At 47.2% G+C, this 14,564-nt stretch overlaps 1 long non-coding RNA gene across 1 annotated transcript; it reads right to left on the bottom strand.

The window, feature by feature from the left end:
* Positions 1-2,395: 2,395 nt before the first annotated feature.
* Positions 2,396-7,672, bottom strand: LOC310662753. The gene is made up of 2 exons (XR_014504306.1): positions 7,403-7,672; positions 2,396-4,652 (listed from the first exon to the last, which is right to left on the bottom strand). It is a non-coding gene; the product is annotated as an uncharacterized lncRNA (long non-coding RNA).
* Positions 7,673-14,564: the final 6,892 nt, after the last annotated feature.

Raw genomic sequence — 14,564 nt, forward strand, 5'->3', positions numbered from 1 at the left:
CTCAGGGGAGATACCCACACAGTGATAGTTTCTCCCAGTGCTAGCCACCACACAGAAACAGAGAAAGGTTCAGGGAGTTCACTGTTGCAGAAGATAAGGCTCAACAAACCAATGTGGATATAGATACATACAGCTTGTAGGCTTTTGCAGATACAGATATATGCAGTGTCGGGGACTGGTTGGATGCAGAGGAATGGTGGGAGGAACTGGCAGGGGAGCCCCCAAGGGAAGAAGGCTCAGAGCTCAGGGAGTGGAGGTGGGACAACCATGAGTGGTCAGAAGGGAGCAGGCTGGGGGGAGGAGGTGTCAGAAGCTGAAGAGGTAGCAGGGCTTAGTGAGCTGGGAGAGTCTGTGGCAGAGAAAAGCCCAAAAGCTGAAGCAGAAGAGGAGGGAGGCCCAGAGGCAGAGATGAGTCAGGCTGGTGAAGAGCCAGAAGGGTCTCCCTCTCCTGCTGCAGCAAGCTCCCCTCCCCTCTGGTCTCCTAGGACCAGGAAAGGCATGAAGTGGGAGGAGCAAAGGTAGGCACAGTCTCAGATTGCAGGCACAGTCTCAGATTGCAGCAATACCAGCCTAATGGGCTGCTTGTAAGTAAGAAGACAGGCAGGGGGAGGCTGGCTGGGGGAAGGACTTTAGGTTGCTGGGGCAACACCTGATTCACCCTGAAAACGGTATTCAGTAAACCTGTTTCTCTGCCTGTAGGAGGTTTACCGGGAAACCCATATAAGACTCTAAAAGGTTACCTATCAGTCAGAGGAAGGAAACTATCAACCACGATCAAGTCAGAGCAAAGTGACTATTAAACCTGATATTTATTACTGCTGTTGCAACAGGGTGCTCACTCACCCCACGCAGGAGGGAGGAGGAACCCAGAACAATGGTGCGCAAACCCTTATATAGGCTTATATTGCCCGCCCTGTAGCTCAAGACCACCCCAAAAAACATCATACATATATCACAGAAGGAGGCGGGGTATAGCAGAAATACATCACGGGGGGGGGGGGCGGCAGTCTACAACAGAAATCCTGTCTGCCAGGATACCTGACAATGGCCAGTGATTGCTTTACTTGGGCAGCCCAGCCATTCTTTTGTGATGGTAAATAAACTTTAATTCCTGAATCCAGGTCACAGGCTCACCCTAGTCCTACACAAAGATGCCCTAAAGACAGGTGAGCAAAAGACAATGGAGAGGCCTTCCCATTTCCTTCCTCCTTGCAGAGAAACCTTTGAGGTCAATTTGGGATTGCACTCCTGTACTATTTCAGACACGTGGTTTATATACATACACATGTGTTTTGCCTTGTAAATTTGTGAACATTTCATTTATATTCAGGTAGATAGCCGTGTTGTTCTGACGCAGTCAAAATAAATAAAAAAATAAAAATTTGTCCAGTAGCACCTTAAATACTAAGTTTGTTCTGGATATAAGCTTTCATGTGCATGCACACTTCTTCAACAGCGTCAACAGGTTTATCATACCCATTGAGTCAATCACCCTTCTCCTACTACCTTCTGAGGAAAAACCCCACCCCACCCTCCCACTATATATAAGGGTCTGGTGACTTCTGTTTCAGTGTATCTGAAGAGTGTGCATGCACTTATACCCAGAACAAACTTAGTTGGTCTCTAAGGTGCTACTGGACAATTATTTAATTTAATTTATATATTTGAGACCTTAAATTCTTATAACAACCCCTTAATGCCCCCAGGCTCCACTGTTCCTACAGTTGCTGTTGTGTGCATAACTCCTCATCACTTTATCTTTCCCCTGGATGCCTGCAGAGGCATCCAAGGTTCACAATTAATTAAGACTGAGGGGGGCATTGTAATTCCTCTCTTTTAAAATATAAAAACAGGCCGTCTAGACCAGCATCCTGTTCTCACAGTGGCCGACTGAATTATGCCATGTGCGCAGAGAGCACTGATTCTGGTCCTCAAAAGCCAGTTTCCCAGGTCATGTCACATTCTGGCGCTACCAAGGAATGGAAACGAAGGCCATGAAGCTAGCAGGAGGGATGCCATCAGGCCTGGAGCAGGTGAGACTCTTAAAGAGCTTTCCTCTGAGGAAGAAAGCGCTCAAGACAACTACAGGCTACTGGTGTTTGACAGGAAGGATTAAAGTGCTGTCTATGAAATGTTGGTTTGTGCAGTTAAAGTGGATTATGTCGGAGATGGAGGATTAAATCTGCAGATTAAAATTTAAGCCTCCTATCCCATGTGTGCGGGAGAAAGACGAAAAGTAAGCGGGCTGCAAAGCCTTTTTAGCAGCGTAAAACACTTAAAACGTTTTGCAGCTTACTAAATCTTAGGAATAAAGCAATTACACCTTTTTATCCCTTTTATTTGTGGTTGGCTGACCTCCCCCTCTTCATCCCCGTTGCAGAGAACGAACCACACGTTTCAGAAAGATAAACAAAAATGGTTTACTGACATGTCAATGCAAGCAGCAAATATGATACAGCTCAGAAAAATTATCAGGTACGAAATACAACAGTTGACTTCAAAATGTGGGAGACCCCAGACATACATCTGATCAGTTTGGAAGCATGACGGCAGAGAGCCTCCTCAGAGGCAGACGGAAATATAGTGGTACCTCAGGTTACAGACGCTTCAGGTTACAGACTCCGCTAACCCAGAAATAGTACCTCAGGTCAAGAACTTTGCTTCAGGATGAGAACAGAAATCGCGCAGTGGCAGCGGGAGGCCCCATTAGCTAAAGTGGTGCTTCAGGTTAAGAACAGTTTCAGGTTAAGAACGGACCTCCAGAACGAATTAAGTTCTTAACCCAAGGTACCACTGTATAAAGGATTATCTCCTTTGTTACAGAATTCCCACCCAGAGGAGGCAGGGGAAGAGGCCACACAGAGGGTCCTCTCTAGGAAATTTAAGAACTCTCTGTGTACTAGCCCTGTGCTAGTGATTTGGCTGCAAACCCCACGGATGAAAGGGTTTTGTCACCTCGATGGAACAAATCCACTTCAGAAAAGAAGCAAACTTATTGCAACTAGGAGGGTAACAGGGAGATAATAAAATAGAAAGAGCCTGCTGGCTCAGGCCAGTGACCCGTCTAGACTAGACGTCTGTTGGAAGCCTAAGAGCAGGACCTGAGTGCAAGACAAGAGCAATTCTCCTGACTTGCGATTCGCAGCAACTGGCATTCAGAAGCATGCCTGCCACGGAGGCTGGAAGGAGAGCATAGTCATTGTAGCTGTAAGATGCTGATAGCTTTACCCCGCATGCATTTGTCTTAAGCCTCTCTTTTAAAGCTCTCCTGGTTGGTGTCCACCACTAAGGATGGGGGGGAATTATATTCAGATTTAAAGGCAAGCCTATGAAATGCACGCTTTCCATAACAACATGAGACGTGAAAGACAGCCAACCTTTGAAATTCACATCGTCCATATTTTAGGATGTAGTAAACAAATGGTTACCAAAAATGCATTACAAAAACGAACATGTTAGTGAAAACGGCATACAAATATGCATGATGACCTTGCAAAAACATGTGCAAAAGTCAAAACTGCATACAAATCTATGTTTACTGGTAGAAAATCAGACTAAAATACTGATAAAAGTTCCCTGATGTGTTAATAATCCATGTGGGTGGGCAGTTCCGGAATATGTCATTGGTCTCCTTCACAGTCCACTTTCTTGCATTCTCTTCTCCAGGGCCAGCTCAATAAATTTTGCCACCCAAGGCAAACCACAAAATGGTGCTCCCATCCCCACCAGGGAAAAATGAGTGAAGATCTACCTCAGGAACATGGGGCAATAAAGAACTGCATCGGGACCCCCTGCCCCTGTGGATCTTGCTGTCTGAGGCGGTCGCCTCACCTTGCCTCATGAGTGGACTGGCCCTGCTCTCTTCTTTGGCGCTGTTATTTTCCTCTGTGGCATCGGAAAGCCCTCCCTAGAGTCAGGAGAAGGTAGGCCAGGCAAGCCGCCATGTTGACAACAGCTGTGAAAGCCAACGTCCACAGTGCCATGTGCTTGTCAGCTTGGCCTGCCAGGGCACATTCGAGTGCCTCGGGGCAGGAGTGTGCTCCTGGAAGGCATAAGAAGGTTGTGTGAAGCACTGATGGGATCTGCAGAAATATCACAACCCAGAAGAAGCCCAGCTCCGTAGCCAGGAGGAGAAACATGCACAAAATGAAGGCCGCCGAGGGCCAGGTGCAACGAGGGGACATCTTGGGTTCCGATGGAACCATGTTGGGCAAAGGAATCGTTCTGGGAGCCATGCTGGATCCGGCGGCCATGTCGTGGCTCACACTAGTGATGTCGGTGAGCTCCTCGTCTCCTTCCTTTGCCGCCTTTCTCCGGTGCTTGGATCCAGTCCTTACGAGCCCCATTAGCCCCACTGGGAGCAGGGCAGCCAAAAAGGCAAAACCCCACGCAGAGGAGACGGGAGCAGGAAAGTGGTGGTTGAAGCACAGTGCGCTGCAGAAAGGCCGACTGTCCGCCTCCACCGAGGTCCAGTTGCAGACCAGGTCGGGGCTGGGAGAGGACCAGGGCCCGTCGGCGATGAAAAGGGCCACCAGCCGTAGCCCCAGAAGGAGATACCAGGGGGCCAGGCCTCGACAGCCAGGCTCACCTCCAGGGAACATCATGGCTGGCTGTAGGAGCCGAGCCAGACCGGCGACCACAGCAGCCATCTGCTGAGAGAAGGGAAGAGATGAGATGAGAGGAAGATGAGTTTCCTTTCTAAACATTATTGCGCAAAAGTTGGTTGCTCTGTGGTCTTCAGAGGCCTGAGAGAGTTCAGAATGGCAAATAGGCTTTTTGTTTTGTTTTGAATGGAGGGCACTGCTTCTTCTTTTTTTACCTTTTTTTACATGTACATTTTTAAAAACTGGTTTTTAGGGCCTTTGTGCATTTAACAAATACATAATACAGTGGTACCTCAGGTTAAGTACTTAATTCGTTCCAGAGGTCTGTTGTTAACCTGAAACTGTTCTTAACCTGAAGCACCACTTTAGCTAATGGGGCCTCCCGCTGCCGCCGCACGATTTCTGCTCTCATCCTGAAGCAAAGTTCTTAACCTGAAGCACTATTTCTGGGTTAGTGGAGTCTGTAACCTGAAGCGTATGTAACCTGAAGCGTATGTAACCTGAGGTACCACTGTACAGAAATTCATCAAATGACGTTTTCCCCATTACAGCATCTTTATGCTAGGAAAGGCCTAACCTGTTGGGTTTGCACCTGTACCACACCTATGAGAGGCACGGGGGGGTGTGTGGCAAGTATTTTTCCAGGCACATTGGGGTGGTGGGTCTACAGAATTTGGTCCAGCTTCTTTCCAGGATCATCCACTCCCACCCTTTACTACTGAAATTTCTTTAGACTATTTAGTGCCCCGGTCCTTTTAAGTACCTGTACTACTGTTCTGTGACAGGTGTGTGGAGCCATTGGTCCGCCACATATTGGTGAACTACAGCTCCCGCAACCTCAGCAAGCCTGGCCAATGGGAAGGGGTGATGGGAGTTGTAGTTCAGCAACATCTGGAAGGCCAAACATTTCCCACACCTGCTCTAGGGCTTTTAGATGGTAAATTATTATCAAGGCGTCACTTTAAAATGAAGGATTTCCAACAAGATTGACCCTGCATCTCACCTGTAGGTTGGGCTATTATTATCTTACTGTTATTAATCATAATCTATGTATTAAATCTCTGTTTTACCTTTCTTTGGACTCTGCCCCATTTCTCCTGCCGGTATCTACACCAGCCAGATATTCTCCAAATATTATTTAAAGCACTTCAAACTGTGAATAGGATTGTGTGTCAATCTGAACTTATTCTGTGGTTTAGATCATAGCACAGGCAAGAAAACTGACAGGAGACTCTAAAATGACAGGAGACATGAACCTTTGCGACCCTGGTACCAGCCTGGTCTCAAACCATGTCCTGAAGGCATTCAGGAAACATATTATGTTCCTCACACCTTGCATAAAGGTGAGCACGTGTAAATTTAGTTGCCAGTGTAGTCTATTCACCACCTGAATGGGGCCATCAAGATAAAGGTGAGATGGTTTGAAGGCAGCAAGCAAACAAAGGATGCCCAGTTTAGCCAACACCCACCAGGTGGTTTTCTTTAACACAATTAATTTGCAAGATGGGAGAGATGACTCTGGGCAGGAATTGCAAGGAAAATGCGATAGGATTGCTCATCGGAAGGGCCCTTTCCTTTCTCCATGAAGAAAAGGCTATAAGGAACCCCAAGATTTGTAGTCAGTGGCATTTCTTAACTTTTATTAAGAAGTGTGAGTTCTGGGACACATTTTTCATGCTCACTTCTGTAGGCTTTTGAGAATATGTAGAGATTCTCCCCCTCTTTAGTTCAAGGTTTGTGATGAGGGATTTGCTGCCTCCTTAAATTGTAATTTTCTTGTTATTCTGTTGCTTTCATTTCATAGAATAAAACAAGCTTTCTTTATTCCTTTGTATAAGAATTTCTTGTGGGCGTACGGTTAAGGGTGACGCACATATTCAAAAAACAGACGCGCATTATAATTCCAACAAAATATCGCAAACCTCTTTTAAAGTGTGTCTATGAATACATGTGAGTGATGTACACGCATGTGGGTTCAGACACATACTTCTAACAATTCTATTATGTTATATAAGACACACAGACCCTTATCCAGTAAACCTGGTTCCAAATATCTCTCGGGGTTTTACCCTATAAAACAAGACCCAGAAAACTCCAGGGTCTTATGCAAAATCATCATCTGCAACAAACACTCCAGATCTTCCCCTCTCATCCTAATGCAGGCTGCCAGGAGTCTAGCTGCAGTTAAAAGCAGTAAAAAGCACTCAACACATGCTCAGAAACATTCATTTTGTTCCAAGACTTAAGCTCTGGCACTGAACACTGAGTGTGTGTGTGTGTGTGTGTGTGTGTGTGTGTGTGTGTGTGTGTGTTCTTCTGGGGCTGAGCCTAGGTTAAAATTAAGCCAAGTCTGTGTCTTTTCAGAATTGGGTTCTGTCTTCGGATTCCTGAAGTCTGTATGAGGACAGGGTTAAGGTAGAAAGCCGGACTCCTGAGTTCTCTTCTAGGAAGAAGGAAGAAGGGCTACAAAGGACTGAGGATTTGGCTGCGGAGCTGAGGGGTTGCAGGCAAGTTAGCAAGACTAGCCCTGCAAGAGCCTCCCTGGCGGTGGCCATTTGGGAGGGCCACACTCACCTCCCTGTGTTGCCCTTTGAGGACGGCCCCTAACAGTCCCTGATTAAGCAACCTGCTCATCATTTTCAGCCCCTCCCCCCATGCTCAAGACAATGCCTTTGACAGCCTGCACTCACTTCCCCCCCATGTGTGCAGAGAGGAAACATCCACTTTTGTGTCCAACGATAAAAAGGCCCCTTGAGAAGCATAAAATATAACTCTGTTGCTGCCTGCTTTAATTTTACCTTCTCCTCTGGAGTCGCCTTGACACTTCAGTTCTTCTGTTTGTCCACCATCTTCTCCTTCGTCCTCTTGAATCTGTTCTGCCTCTTGTGTTCTGCTTTAGGGGGGGGAAGGGTTTGTTTTTTGGTTCCACATTATCAGAAACTCCCCTGCACAGAACAGGCCGGCCGGAGAGAAACAAAGGGAAAGTTGAAATGAAACTCCCAAGAGATGTGGGAATAGCTGCCAGAGCTAACGCCTCCACACAGCTGCATGGATGTGGGCCCTCAACATCCCCCCCGATGGACCACCCTTCTCCCCACCCTCTGGCTTTTACTTCCTCTGCTTTCTCAAATTAGACTGCCGTCTTCTCTGCGTCAGCCAACCTGGTGCCCTCTAGATGTTTTGGACTCCAGTTCCCATTAGCCCTTGGTGATGGGAGTCGTAGTTCTCCATGTGGAGGAGCCGAAGTCAACAAAAGCTCCTCCTCATGGAGCAGAGGTGGGAAACTTGGGGCAAAACGGGGCCCTCCAACCTTCTCTATGTGGCCCTCAGAACTCTCCCTGGCTACATCCTTATTGGCCCTGCCTGGCACCCTTCCTTGGTTCTTGTTTTGTCCGGCTGGGAAGGTGTCCTTGAACTCTCATAAGGCCTCTTGCTTGCCTGGATCAAGAACAGAGCAGGGGTGCAAGAGGGTAAAAGTTTGGTTACTGCCCAAAGGCAAAAATAAAATAAAAATAAAGCCCCCCCCCCCGAATTTCACATGTACATTTCAATAAAAACTCTCCCCTCGAATTTCACATCCCCTTTTCCATGGTGTTTCTGTTCCTTTCCTTCTGCTGCATCCTGTCTACTATCTCCTAAACCTTAACAAAACTGCTGGAATCTTAGATCCCTTCTGTTGCCCATAGTTCAAATCCTGCTCGCACATTCCTCATATAATAATACTTCTTTAATAATCCGAAATGGGTTTCCGTTCTTCCACCAAACCTTCGCCATTAGGTTCTCTTATTTTAGTTGTTAGCTTTGCCAATTCTGCGCAATCCATCGCCTCGCTTATCCATTCTTCTTGAGTGGGTATCTCAGCTCACTTCCATTTTTGTGCACAGAGAATCCTAGCTGCAGTTGTAACATATATAAACAACTTAATCATCTTTTGAGGGGACTTTTTGCCTAAAGGCAAAATTTACTGCTCCATCTGTGTTTATCTCTGGCATGTGGCCCTCAAAAGGTTTCCCAGATGGAAATGTGGCCCTCGGGCTGGGAAAATTGTTCCCCACCTCAACATGGAAGCTGTGGCAGCGATTTTAAGCACACTTGCCTACAAGGAAGCCCTACTGAACACAGTAGGACTTACTTCTGAGTAAACAAGCATAGTGTGTGTGTGTGTGTGTGTGTGTGTGAGAGAGAGAGAGAGAGAGAGAGAGAGAGAGAGAGAGAGAGAGAGAGAAATTTCTTCAAGAAGTGACTTGGGCCTAGAGCAGTGGTTTTCAACCCGTGTGCCGTGGGAGCCTTGAATGATGGTCAGGGGTGCTGCAGGCAACACTGGCCTCTGTCCCTCTTTCCTTCCCTCTGTGATAGGAATTTTATGGTATTAGATATATGGTAATTTTCATAACTGCACATACATAGATCAACATAGAAAGACCAACCTGGAACCATTTTGATTCCTAAACTGACCAAATCCTTTCTCTGCAAGGTTAAACTGGAAAAGCCTCCGCATTGTCTTTTTCCTCACAAGATATGTCTGTTTGAATAAGGTGTGAGCCTGTGACCTGGCCCAGGAAATAAGTATTTTACCACTACAAAAGAATGGCCAGGCACCCCAGGCAATCCAATCAAGTAACTTGCCAGACAGGAGATAAACTGTGACATGAGAAAAACAACATTTAAATTTCTGTGATGTAGGTGGGATGTATCTGAGGGGTGGTATTAGGTTACACCCCTTCTGTGATGTATGCATAATGTTTCTGGGGGTGGTCTTGATCTACAGAATGGGAATTTCAAAAGTCTTTATAAGCCCTTGCACAGCAATTTTGGGGGTTCTCTTCCTCTCCTGCGTGTGAGGGGAGTACCCTGTTGCAACAGATCAATAAAGATCAAGCTTACTAGCTGCTTTGCTTCTCAATATTCTCTGGTTGGTCTCTGTTATTTTCTCCTACCAATAGGGAACCTATGTAAGGACTCTATATGGGCTCTTGGATACCCCATAAGGGAAAAGGGCCATATTTTTATTTACAACACCTCCCTCCTCTGATGCCCTCTCAAGTCTCTGCCTCCCAAAGGCTTGCACAGCTGTTTGTTGCAGCAGCAGCAGCAGCAGCAGCAGCTGCCCAGAGGACTCCCAAGGAGAGAAGAGAGAGGAGAGGAGGACCCCAAGGGAGGGTGTTCGGAAAAAGGCGAGAGGCTGCCATCTCTGCAGGCCAGGGGTGACACAACTGGGCTCCTGAGCCCCACAGGGGTGCCGCAGAAAGAATGCAGTGAGCTGTGGACCCCAAAAGGTTGAAAACCTCTGGCCTGGAGAATTAGAGGAGCAAGTTAATACAGACTTCTGGGCCTTTGGGGAAATGGTCCATAGGAAGCTGCCTTAAACTCTGTCAGGCCGCTGGTCCAGCTATACAATGATGGCTCTCCAGGGCCATCATGCAGGGCCATTTCCCAGCTGCAACTGGAGATTGAACCTGAGATGTTCTGCTCTTCAGATGCTCTTCTGACAGAGCTGCAGCCCTTTCCCAAAAGGGAAGTAGAACTGTGAGGAAAGATCCGCCCATCAGCCGGCACGTTCTTTTCTCATGTAGGCTGCGAATGACCAAAATAAATCTGCCCAGAACAAAGGCTCTTGTGTTGTTCCAACAAAGGCAAGGATTCAAGAAACTAGAAATGTGTGGTGCGGCTTTACCCTGAGTCAGACAAAGATGGCCGACTCTGATGTGGTACCTCCAGGGCAGTAGTTAGTCTTTCCCATCACCAGGAGCTTTCTGCATAAAAATGAGGTGCTCTGCTAAGCGGTGCTGTGATCCTTTCACAAACCCCACATATTAGCTGCACTCATTTGATTGCATTGCTATACAGTGGGAGGTAACGATGATTTGGGATGATATCTGTGGGGTGGGATTCTGTGGTGGAAGGAGCTGCTGTAGTGGGGAGACCAGTCTCATGGTGAAGTTAATGGCCCCAGCTAAGCCTGTCAACCCCACTTTTTTTACATGTCTAAAGAGTTGGGCAATGAAATATACTCAGAGTCAAGAGTGGATTTCATGCTCTTTATTCAGCTCATAGTGGTGAGGAGGGAATGAAAGTCCCCTCAAAGTATCTGCTTTATATACATTATTTACACAATGGGCTGCACGTGATTGGCTAATTCCGGAATTCTCCTGGAGGCCAATCAGGTTGTGGATTCACTTCTATCTGGAGCTGGATTGGGTGGCTCCTGCCGACCAATCATACTGCTGCATTGTTCTAGGACCCAATCAGACTGCTGCATTCTGAATCCTATTGTTCTAGGACCAATCAGACTGCTGCATTTTGGATCCTATTGTTCTAGGACCAATCAGACTGCTGCAGTTTGGATCCTATTCAACTCAGTACATAACAGGCAAGTAAAGATGTGTTGCCGTAGAAACAACCAGCTAGCAGTGCCTTTGGGAGTAGGCAAGCCTCCCTCCAGACCTGGTTGTCTGACATATAATTCTAGGGGAAGGAGAGCAATAGGCCAGGGCCTAGTTCAGGCTAGTCACATCCAGAGCAGGGAAGACAGAGGGGCTTGATTTGCTCTCTTTGCTACAACCAAAAGTATAGCTTGGGGAGGATCTCCCTGAAAACTTAACAGGAAAGCAAGATTTATTGGAGTGCCAATGCTATGAGCCCTTCTCTCTTATGTTCAGACTGTATAGATGTGTATAAATAAAGCCATATATACACAAAAGACACCACAGCCTCCAATGAGTTTTATTCCAAGAAAATAAAAAACTGCTGTCACCCGTGAACTCTCTCACCTATTTGAGACTGGGCTGCATGTAACAGTATGACCTCCCTTGGTCTCTTATCCTGTGTTCTCCCCTTAGTGAAGGTATTTCCCCACCCCTCTCCACAGGGATATATGCCTGTTTGCTTGCTTGTTGCTTGCTTACGCTACCCTGTGATATCCCACTTGACAAAAGCCAGTTTCCCCAGGTCATGTCACACTCTGGCATTACCAAGAAATTGAACTCAAGATAGCCTATAGAGATAACAGGGAGGAGCAGGTAAACTTTTAAAAATCTTTTCATCAAGGAACGAGGCATACAGGTGTCTCTAGATAGATGGTATTTGATAGGAAGGAAGCACACTGCAGGAAACATGGGGCTGTGCAATTAAAGGGAATTAAAGGTTTCTGCCACTGTGATGCAGCAGAACTGCTTCTAAAAAGAAGCAAACCTGAATCCAGTTGTTTGCTCTCCTGAGCAGTGACTTTGTCAGTCAAAGAACAGGATTTTAGAGCTGGAACAGTCTTTGGAGATCATCTAGTGACCCCTGCTCAATGCAGTAAACTTAACAGCCACAGCACCCCTGCTGTGGAGAAAGAGAGTCTGATCCGCTGTCCAACAGTTGTTGCCTTTGGACCACTTATTACCGTATTTTTCGCTCTATAAGATGCACCAGACCACAAGATGCACCTAGTTTTTGGAGGAGGAAAACAAGAAAAAATATATTCTGAACCTCAGAAGCCAGAACAGCAAGAGGGATCGCTGCGCAGTGAAAGCAGCAATCCCTCTTGCTGTTCTGGCTTCTGGGATAGCTGCGCGGCCTGCATTCGCTCCATAAGACGCACACACATTTCCCCTTACTTTTTAGGGGGGTGGGAGTGAGTCTTATAGAGCCAAAAATACAGTAATTTCTTAGTCGCTTTTTCCTGGTGTGGCAGCTCAAAGCTACTTAGAAAATGGCTTGCCCCAAAATAATAATGCATAGATTAAAATTGGGGAGGATACGTTGAAACATTCCACCCATAGGCCATAGATAGTTAAAAGCCAAAGGCCTGGTTAAAAAGGAATGTTTTTGTCTGGTGCCTGAAGATTTGTATCAATGGTACCAGGCGAGCTTCTCTAGGGAGAGCATTGCACAAATGGAGAGGCATCACTGGAACAACGGAGAACAAGTCTGCCCCATCTTCTGTGTGACTTCTCACGGGACTTGGTTTCTAGGCTAATCGCAGCTGCACTTCAAGGACATGTTAAAACAATGTTAGTAGCCGAAGAGGGACAAGAGAAAATGTTAGACAGAGGAGCCTTGTGTCTCCAACACGGGTGGGATTGAGATCCCAGGCTTATCCTTTCTTTCCAGTGGCATTTGCCCTAACGGTGAAATCTGTTGCTTGAAGCGCTAAGTACCAATCAGCAGATTGGGAACCTCCAGGGCTCCAGTTTTGCTCCACGAAATTGGATTACACATTAAGCTGGTTTTCTGCCTGCTTAATCTGTTTATTCTGAGTCAGCACTCAGCCCTCTGTGCTATTGCATAGGGTTTCTTGCATTAGGGCCAATGTCCGCAACTCGGAAATTCTGAACATAACAGAATTTCCTGCCGGAACTTAGAAGCAGCTACAAAAGCAGTGTGGACTTCCAGGGGTGATCAAACACACAGGTTGCTTTGGCTGCAATGTGGATACATTTCCCTGTGAGTAGATACATGTACCTCCATTACAGCCTTGGAATCACACCTGCTTTCTCTATCATGTCTCCCCTTAACCTTCTCTTGGTAGCTCGGTCAGTACAGCAAGAGACTGAAATCTAGTGGGTAAATCTCCCTCTGATGACAAACAGTGATTGCTTTACAGGGGGACAGACAGATCCACAGAGGGTAGGGCTGTTTTCAACTGCTATTTATTTATTTTACTTATTGGATGCATTTATATACTGCTAAGGGACGCGGGTGGCGCTGTGGGTAAAAACCTCAGCGCCTAGGGCTTGCCGATCGAAAGGTCGGCGGTTTGAATCCCCGCGGCGGGGTGCGCTCCCGTTGTTCGGTCCCAGCGCCTGCCAACCTAGCAGTTCGAAAGCACCCCCGGGTGCAAGTAGATAAATAGGGACCGCTTACTAGCGGGAAGGTAAACAGCGTTTCCGTGTGCGGCTCTGGCTCGCCAGATGTGGCTTTGTCACGCTGGCCACGTGACCCGGAAGTGTCTCCGGACAGCGCTGGCCCCCGGCCTCTTGAGTGAGATGGGCGCACAACCCTAGAGTCTGTCAAGACTGGCCCATACGGGCAGGGGTACCTTTACCTTTAAGGGACGCGGGTGGTGCTGTGGGTTAAACCACAGAGCCTAGGACTTGCCGATCAGAAGGTTGGCGGTTCGAATCCCCGCAACGGGGTGAGCTCCCATTGCTCGGTCCCTGCTCCTGCCAACCTAGCAGTTCTAAAGCACATCAAAGTGCAAGTAGATAAATAGGTACCACTCTGGCAGGAAGGTAAACTGCGTTTCCATGCACTGCTCTGGTTCGCCAGAAGCGGCTTAGTCATGCTGGCCACATGACCCTGAAGCTGTACACCGGCTCCCTCAGCCAATAAAGCGAGATGAGCACCGCAACCCCAGAGTCGGTCACGACTGGACCTAATGGTCAGGGGTCCCTTTACCTTTAAGCACACCCCAATCTCAAAGCAGGAAGAGATCACCAAGGTCTTGGTACATAGTAGAGTTTTGGTCTCCTTGGAATGAAGGTCACTGGAGGCTGATGGCATTTTCTTCCATAAAAGATTTATTTCCACATATATACAGGCTGAATGGAAGGTGGAAGGTTCACGCAGCATTAAGACCCCAACAGATCCTTCTCCTCCGTTAGCTTCCTAGGAAGGGCCCCACAAGCCATAGCTTTAGACTCTCGCAGAGGGCAAGTCCCGTCTCCGTGTCTCTTTCTAGTCCAGTTCCAAGACTGACATGCTAACTGTTCACCTTCCGGTCAACCTGTGTGTTGAGCATTTGTCCTGATTTGGTTGTGGAGAGATGAGATAACAGTTGTCTTCTGAATGAGCATCCATCCTGAACTGCTCGTAGGGAGTTTAATTAGACAAAGTTGCATCCAGCAAGTGGCGCCCCACTTTCCAATGAATCCCCAGGTCACTTTTCTCATAGGAAAAAGTTTGGTTTTCAAGGAGCAAGTTTCACCAGAGCTCCAAATCAGCTTTCATTGCACACCCCCCCCCCCCCGAATT

Source organism: Podarcis tiliguerta, assembly GCF_965153285.1.
Source record: "Podarcis tiliguerta genome assembly, chromosome: 13".
Taxonomy (NCBI): Eukaryota; Metazoa; Chordata; class Lepidosauria; order Squamata; family Lacertidae; genus Podarcis; species Podarcis tiliguerta.